This window comes from Pyrus communis, chromosome 16 (assembly GCF_963583255.1).
Source record: "Pyrus communis chromosome 16, drPyrComm1.1, whole genome shotgun sequence".
Lineage (NCBI taxonomy): Eukaryota > Viridiplantae > Streptophyta > Magnoliopsida > Rosales > Rosaceae > Pyrus > Pyrus communis.
The window spans coordinates 215,411-224,931 of NC_084818.1; the positions used below are offsets into that span (position 1 = coordinate 215,411).

Sequence of the window (9,521 nt, forward strand, 5' to 3'; positions counted from 1 at the left end):
ATTTTCCGCGAGCATTAAGGAAAACTTTATAAGGTGTTTGGAAGCGGTTTTATGATTTTTTGAGCAACAAATGTATACTTAATAGAATATTTAAGCCAAAAACTGAAAAAAATAAGTGAAAAATACAATAGTGAGGAACAAAACATTGTCAAATGGGGTTCCACCCTCAAGAATCTCAACAGAAAGTTTGACCTTAATTTTCAAAATTTCACGATGAGGCGAAGGTGAAAACAATTAGATTGAACGATGATTTATGTACGAATTTGTAAAACTAACTTAAAATTATGAGTGTTAACCCACTTTTTTTGTCAAAAATGCAAATTTTTTATTTTTGTGAAATATTTTCCATGAGCATTAATGAAAACTTTATAACGCATTTTGAAGCGGTTTTTTTTATTTTTTTGAGCAATAAATGTCTATTTAGTAGAACATTCAAACTTCACGGTGAGGTGAAGGTAAAAATAAATAGTTTGTACGACGATTTATGTACGAATTTGTAAAAACTTACTAAAACCAATCAGTGTTTACCCACGTTTTTTTGTTAAAAATGTAAATTTTTTATTTTCACTAAATATTTTATGTGAGCATTAAGGAAAATTTTATAAGGCATTTGGAAGCGGATTTACGATTTATTGAGCAACAAATGTATATTTAGTAGAGTATTTAAGTCAAAAACTTAAAAAATAAGTGAAAAATATAGTTGTGAGGCCCAAAACATTGTTAAAATAAGGTTCCACCCTCAACAATGTTAACATAAAGCATTACTTTAATTTTCAAATTTAATGGTGGGGCGAAAGTGAAAATAAATAGTTTGAACAACAATTTAAGTACAAATTTGTAAAAACTGACAAAAAACCGTGAGTGAAACGTAACACCCATGTTTTTTATCAAAAAGGAAAATTTTTTATTTTCGCGAAACATTTTCCATGAGCATTAAGGAAAATTTATATAAGGCATTTGGAAGCGGATTTACGATTTATTGAGCAACAAATGTATATTTAGTAGATTATTTGTGTCGCAAACTAAAAAAATAAGTGAAACATAAAGTTGTGAGGCCCACAACATTGTTAAAATTGGGCTCCACCCTCAAGAGAACTAAAACAAACATAAGCAAGAACCAAAAACTAAAAAACAAAAAAGACAAAAAAATTGAAAAAAGGGGTTTGGTATGAAGATAGTGATTCGTAACGAAACTATTGCTAACAAGATAGCGACAATTCTTGTGGTCAATCGGTAGCGAAGTACTGATCGTATCCTTTTCTATTTCATTTATTTATTTGGAAGCAAGTTTACGATTTATTAAGCAACAATTGTATATTTAGTAGATTATTTAAGTCGAAAACTTAAAAATAAGTGAAAAATATAGTAGGAAGGCCCAAAACATTGTTAAAATGGTGTTTCATCCCCAAGAATATAACAAAAAGTATTACTATAATCTTCAAACTTCATGGTGTGGTGAGGTGAAGGTGAAAAATTAACGATTTATGTATGAAGTTGTAGAAACTGACTAAAAACCGTTTTTTGTCAAAATTGCAATATTTATTTTTTCGCAAAATATTTTCAATGACCATTAAGGAAAATTTTATAAGACATTTGGAAGCGGATTTACGATTTATTGAGCAACAAATGTATATTTAGTAGAGTATTTATGTCGAAAACTAAAAAAATAAGAGAAAATTATAGTAGTGAGGCCGAAAACATTGTTAAAATACGGTTCCACCCTCAAGAATATTAACGGAAAGTATTAATTTAATTTTCAAATTTCACGGTGAGGTGAAGGTGAAAATAAATAGTTCTAACGGCGATTTATATACCAATTTGTAAAAATAGACTAAAAACCGTCAACACCCACGAATTTGGCAGTGGATTTATGATTTATTGAGCAATAAATAGATATTTAGTAGACTATTTAAGGCGAAAACTTAAAAAATAAGTGAAAAATATAGTTGTGAGGCCCAAAACATTGTTAAAATAAGGTTCCACCCTCAAGAATGTTAACATAAAGTATTGATTGAATTTTCAAATTTAACGGTGAAGTGAAGGTGAAAATAAATAGTTTGAACAACGATTTAAGTACAAATTTGTAAAAACTGACAAAAAAACCGTGAGTGTAACGTAACACCCATGTTTTTTTTGTCAAAAAGGCAAGTTTTTTATTTTCGCGAAACATTTTGGATAAGCATTAAGGAAAATTTATAAGGCATTTCGAAGCGGATTTACGATTTATTGAGCAACAAATGTATATTTAGTAGATTATTTGTGTCTAAAACTAAAAAAATAAGTGAAACATATAGTTGTGAGGCCCACAACATTGTTAAAATTGGGCTCCACCCTCAAGAGAACTAAAACAAACATCAGCAAGAACCAAAAACAAAAAAACAAAAAGGCAAAAAATTGAAAAAAGGGGTTTGGTATGAAGCTAGCAATTCATAACCGGAACTGTTGCTAACAATCTAGCGACAGTTATGGTGGTGAATCGGTAGTAAAGTACTGATCGTATCCTTTTCTATTTCATTTATTTATTTGAAAGCAAGTTTATGATTTATTAAGCAATAAATGTATATTTAGTAGACTATTTAAGTCAAAAACTAAAAAAATAAGTGAAAAATATAGTAGGGAGGCCCAAAACATTGTTAAAATGGCGTTTCACCCCAAGAATATAACAAAAAGTATTACTATAATCTTCAAATTTCATGGTGAGGTGAAGGTGAAAAATTAACAACTATTTATGTATGAAGTTGTAGAAACTGACTAAAAATCGATTTTTGTCAAAATTGCAATAGTCTTTTTTTCGCAAAATATTTTCAATGACCATTAAGGAAAATTTTATAAGGCATTTGGAAGCGGATTTACGATTTATTGAGCAACAAATGTATATTTAGTAGAGTATTTATGTCGAAAACTAAAAAAATAAGTGAAAATTATAGTAGTGAGGTCGAAAACATTGTTAAAATACGGTTCCACCCTCAAGAGTATTAACAAACAATATTAATTTAATTTTCAAATTTCACGATGAGGTGAAGGTGAAAATAAATAGTTTGAACGGCGATTTGTATACGAATTTATAAACACAGACCAAAAACCGTCAACACCCACGAATTTGGCAGTGGATTTACGATTTATTGAGCAACAAATAGATATTTAGTAGACTATTTAAGGCGAAAACTAAAAAAATAAGTGAAAAATATAGTTGTGAGGCCCAAAACATTGTTAAAATAAGGTTCCACACTCAAGAATGTTAACATGAAGTATTACTTTAATTTTCAAATTTAACGGTGAGGCGAAGGTGAAAATAAATAGTTTGAACAACGATTTAAGTACAAATTTGTAAAAACTGACAAAAAAACCGTGAGTGTAACGTAACACCCATGTTTTTTTTGTCAAAAAGGCAAGTTTTTTATTTTCGCGAAACATTTTGGATAAGCATTAAGGAAAATTTATAAGGCATTTCGAAGCGGATTTACGATTTATTGAGCAACAAATGTATATTTAGTAGATTATTTGTGTCTAAAACTAAAAAAATAAGTGAAACATATAGTTGTGAGGCCCACAACATTGTTAAAATTGGGCTCCACCCTCAAGAGAACTAAAACAAACATTAGCAAGAACCAAAAACAAAAAAACAAAAAGGCAAAAAATTGAAAAAAGGGGTTTGGTATGAAGTTAGCGATTCGTCACCGGAACTGTTGCTAACAATCTAGCGACAGTTATGGTGGTGAATCGGTAGTAAAGTACTGATCGTATCCTTTTCTATTTCATTTATTTATTTGGAAGCAAGTTTATGATTTATTAAGCAACAAATGTATATTTAGTAGACTATTTAAGTCGAAAACTAAAAAAATAAGTGAAAAATATAGTAGGGAGGCCCATAACATTGTTAAAATGGCATTCCACCCCAATGAATATAACAAAAATTATTACTATAATCTTCAAACTTCATGGTGAGGTGAAGGTGAAAAATTAACAACGATTTATGTATGAAGTTGTAGAAACTAACTAAAAACCGTTTTTTTTTGTCAAAATTGCAATATTTTTTTTCGCAAGATAGTTTCAATGACCATTAAGGAAAATTTTATAAGGCATTTGGAAGCGGATTTACGATTTATTGAGCAACAAATGTATATTTAGTAGAGTAGTTATGTTGAAAACTAAAAAAATAAGTGAAAATTATAGTAGTGAGGCCAAAAACATTGTTAAAATACGGTTCCACCCTCAAGAATATTAATGGACAGTATTAATTTAATTTTCAAATTTCACGATGAGGTGAAGGTGAAAATAAATAGTTCAAACAACGATTTATGGCCGAATTTGTAGAATTTGGCAGTGGATTTACGATTTATTGAGCAACAAATGGATATTTAGTAGACTATTTAAGGCGAAAACTAAAAACATAAGTGAAAAATATAGTAGTGAGGCCTAAAACATTGTTAAAATTAGGTTCCTCCCACCAGAATATTAACGGAAAGTATTACTTTATTTTTCAAACTTCACAGTGGGGTGAAGTTGAAAATAAATAGTTTGAACGACGATTTATGTATGAATTTGTAAAAATCGACTAAAAACTATGAGTGTTAACCCACGTTTTTTTGTCAAAACTACAAAATTTTTATTTTCTCAAAATATTTTCTGTGACAATTAAGCAAAATTTATAAGGCATATGGAAGTGGTTTTACGACTTATTGAGCAACAATTGTATATTTAGTAGACTATTTAAATCGAAAAAAAAAGAGTGAAAAATATAGTAGTAAAGCCCAAAACATTGTTAAAATGGGGTTTCACTATCAAGAATATAACAAAAAGTATTACTATAATTTTCAAATTTCACGGTAAGGCGAAGGTGAAAATAAATAGTTTTAAGGACAATTTATGTATGAATTTGTAGAAATTAACTAAAAACCATGAGTATTAATCCACGTTTTTTTTTGTCAAAAGTGCAAATATTTTATTTTCGCGAAATATTTTCCGCGAACATTAAGGAAAAATTTATAAGGCATTTGGAAGTAGATTTACGATTTATTGAGCAACAAATGTATATTTAGTAGACTATTTACGTCGAAAACTAAAAAAATAATTGAAAAATATAGTAGTGAGCTCAAAATATTGTTAAAATGGGGTTCCACCCTCAACAATATTAACAGAAAGTATTACTTTAATTTTCAAACTTCACAGTGAGGCGAAGGTGGAAATAAAGAGTTTGAATGATGATTTATGTACGAATTTGTAAAAATTGACAAAAAAACGTGAGTGTTAACCCACTTTTTTGTCAAAATAAAATTTTTTTATTTTCACAAAATATTTTCCATGAGCATTAGAAGCGGATTTCCGATTTATTGTGCATATTTAGTATACTATTTAAATCAAAAACTAAAAAAATGAGTGAAAAGTGTAGTAGGGAGGCCCAAAGCATTGTTAAATTGGGTTCCACCCTCAAGAATATAACAAAAAGTATTACTATAATTTTCAAACTTCACGGTGAGGCGAAGGTGAATAGTTTGAACGACGATTTATGTACAAATTTGTAAAAACCAACAAAAAACCGTGAGTGTTAACCCTTTTTTTAAAGCAAATATTATATTTTCGTGAAACATTTTCCGTGAGCATTAAGGAAAATTTATAAGGCAGCTGGAAGCGGACTTAAGATTTTTTTAGCAACAAATGTATATTTAGTATACTATTTCAGTCGAAAGCCCAAAATATTGTTAAAATTGGGTTGCACCCTCAAGAATATAACGGAAAGTATTACTATAATTTTCAAACATCACGGTGAGGCGAAGTTGAAAAGAAATAGTTTTAACGACGATTTATGTACGAATTTGTAAAAACTGTGAGTGTTAACCCACGTTTTTTTGGTCAAAAATGAAAATTTTAATTTTTGTGAAATATTTTCCATGAGTTTTAAGCAAAACTATATAAGGTGTTTGGAAGTGGGTTTATGATTTATTGACCAACAAATGTATACTTAGTAGAATATTTAAGCCAAAAACTGAAAGAAGTAAGTGAAAAATACTGTAGTGAGGACCAAAACATTGTCAAATGGGGTTCCACCCTCATGAATCTCAATGGAAAGTCTCACCTTAATTTTGAAAACTTCACATTCAGGCGAAAGTGAAAATAAAATGATTGAATGGTGATTTATGTACGAATTTGCAAAACCGACTAAAAGTCGTGAGTGTTAACCCTCGTTTTTTTGGTCAAAAATGAAATTTTTTATTTTTGCAAAGTATTTTCCTCAAGCATTAAGGAAAACTTTATAAGGTGTTTGGAAGATATTTATGATTTATTGAGCAACAAATGTATGCTTAGTAGAATATTTAAGCCAAAAACTAAAAAAATAAGTGAAAAATAGAATTGTGAGGACCAAAACATTGTCAAACGGGGTTCCACCCTCAAGAATCTCAACGGAAAGTCTTACCTTAATTTTCAAAATTTCACGGTGAGGCGAAGGTGAACAAAAATACATTGAACGAATGATTTATGTACGAATTTGTAAAATTGACTAAAAATCGTGAGTGTTAACCCACGTTTTTTGGTCAAAAATGAAAATTTTTATTTTGCAAAATATTTTCCGCGAGCATTAAGGAAAACTTTATAAGGTGTTTGGAAGTAGTTGTATGATTTATTGAGCAACAAAAGTATACTTAGTAGAATATTTAAGTCGAAAACTGAAGAAAAAAAAAATGTGAAAAATACAATAATGTGGACCAAAACATTTTCAAATGGGGTTCCACCCTCAAGAATCTAAATGGGAAGTCTCAACTTAATTATCAAAACTCCACATTGAGGTGAAGCTAAAAATAAATAGATCGAACGGTCTTTTATGTATGAATTTGCAAAACTGACTAAAAGCAGTAAGTGTTAACCCATGTTTTTTTCGTCAAAAATGAAAAGTTTTATTTTTGAAAAATATTTTCTGTGGGCGTTATGGAAAACTTTATAAGGTGTTTGGAAGTAGTTTCATGATTTATTGAGCAACAAATGTAAACTTAGTAGAATATTTAAGCCGAAAACTGAAAAAATAAGTGAAAAATACAATATTGAGGACCAAAACATTGTCAAATGGGGTTCTACCCTAAAGAATCTCGACGGAAAGTCTTACCTTAATTTTCAAAATTTCACGGTGAGGAAAATATGAAAACAAATAGATTGAACAATGATTTATATACGAATTTGTAAAACAACTAAAAATTGTGAGTGTTAACCCACATTTTTTTTGTCAAAAATGCAAATTTTTATTTTTGCGAAATATTTTCTGCGAGCATTAAGGAAAACTTTATAACTTGTTTGGAAGCGGTTTTATGATTTATTTTGCAACAAATGTATTCTTAGTAGAATATTTAAGCCCAAAACTGAAAAAATAAGTGAAACATACAATAGTGAAGACCAAAACATTGTCAAATGGGTTCCACCATCAAGAATGACACACCCCGTCCCGAAGGAGGGCATGATGGCCGTCACGTGAGAGTGACGTAACCATTTACACAGTTCGGAAGCTTTAAAATATACAACTTCTAAGATGAACCACCCGAAGGTGAGTTCTCATTTGGTCCATTCTGTCAGAACACCGTTGAATTTCCTCGTAGTTACCACACCTTTGCAATTCTTGAACCTGGAGGGGCGCAAAACCAAAATTGAGTGGGTCAGTAAAACAATTCTTTTCCAAATCCAAACACTTCTCAAAACTTTGTAACCCCTCTCCGTAAAACCTGTATACTTTCTCAGAAAATAAACATATATACGTATGTATAGATATGCCAGTCATGCTCCAAAGTATGCCATTCATGCTTCAGAATATGCCACATCAGAATCTCATAATAAATGTAAATGCTCAAGCATAACTCATATCAATGTCATATAATCTAGCAGCCGGGAGTCACCTAACGTGACCTGTACGGCTGCATATAGAGCTTCAATCTCAACTCAATATCTGAATCTGCACACGAGTCGGAACCACCTAACGTGGTCTGTACGATAGGCTGGGTGTAATATATATATGTATGCTCTAGTGCTACGATCACGTGAAGCTGGGCGATAAATCGCGGGTCACCTACAAGTCGGAACCACCTAATGTGGTCTGTACGACAGGCTTGCACCTAACTTGGATCCAAGGCGAGCATGCGGTGCTGGTGAACATACACGTGAAGGTTGTGCCCTGGCCTCGGGTGGGAGCACTAACACCGGGGGTGCAGATTATGAGCTCTCTAAACATCTCAAGCTACTACTGAAATACAAACATGAATACCACTTACCTGTGCGTCCACATCACCAATTACACATATATAATTTATGCCACTACTAATGCATGTGATGATAGTATTTCAATCGTATTCCAAACGTATTTCATACGTATATTAAATATATTTCAAATGTAGCTTACCTGGGCCTCCTCAGCACCATGCAACAGTATGCATAATTATGGTAATGCACATATTAAAATATGATGCATATATGACAGGATATTTAATTCGTATTTCTTTTAAAATATGTTTTCTGGGAAATACGTCAAGCATACGTATATATATATACTGAAAAGTAACTGCCCACTCACAGATCACATCGACGTCTCGTAGGTCCCTGAGCCTCCCCTAGATTGGTTACATTCTTCTTCTGTATAATTTTCACCTATACAAAAAGTAACCAAATTGACGTTATTTAACGCACATACACCAAACATTCGTCCATAACTTTCTCATACGTTACTCAATTTGGGTGTATGAATATACCACGGTGATCTACACGACGTCACGAACGCGTGACAATTTTCAGAACTTAATTTGGAGCTCTCACGCGCCCCCACGCGCCCTGTTCACGCGCTGCCCACGCGCGCGTCTTCTTCCTCGCGTCGCCGGACTGGTTTCGCTGGCGGTGGGTGTTTTGCCGGAATTTCTGGGTAAACTTCAAAGTGTCATAACTTCTTCATTTCTTAACCATTTTCGACGTACTATATATCAAAATGAAGGTATTGACGAGACGAACGCATCCATACCTTCCTCGACCCCTAACTCGCCGTGGATTCGCCGGAAAAACCCTCGAAAGCTCCGGCCAAACTTTGAACTTGTCGTTATCCGTGTTCCTACGTCCATTTTTCACATAATCTATACCAAAATGAAGCCCTAATCATAATCTACCACGTTGGACTAGTTTTAGGGCCTAAAAACAACGGAATCAAACTTTTCCAAAAATACGAAAATTCGGCCGGACTTACAGTTCGTGATCCCGACGTCCAAATCCTTCAAACGAAGCACTCCGAGCTTCCTTAGGACCTCACAAAGCTTCCTACAAGCTTCAAAATCCCAAAAAACATCAATCTTTACGTGTGCATGAACAGTGCACACGCACAGTGAAATTGAAATCCATGTTTTCCGAAGTGAAACTCACCTGAAATTGGTACCATCGTGTTCGTGTGGTCTTCAGGAGTACGATGGTGGTCTTAGATCCTTCGTTGGTATAGTTTTGGGGTGGTTTGTGGGTGGTCCGTGTGAGTTCGAAGGAGAAAGGGAGAACTGACAGAGAATGAGAGATTT

General features: G+C 32.3%; 1 long non-coding RNA gene across 1 annotated transcript; it reads right to left on the reverse strand.

The window, feature by feature from the left end:
* Positions 1-7,415: 7,415 nt before the first annotated feature.
* Positions 7,416-8,892, reverse strand: LOC137719588 (uncharacterized). Its single transcript, XR_011066417.1, has 3 exons — positions 8,721-8,892; positions 8,546-8,619; positions 7,416-7,606 (listed from the first exon to the last, which is right to left on the reverse strand). It is a non-coding gene; the product is annotated as an uncharacterized lncRNA (long non-coding RNA).
* Positions 8,893-9,521: the final 629 nt, after the last annotated feature.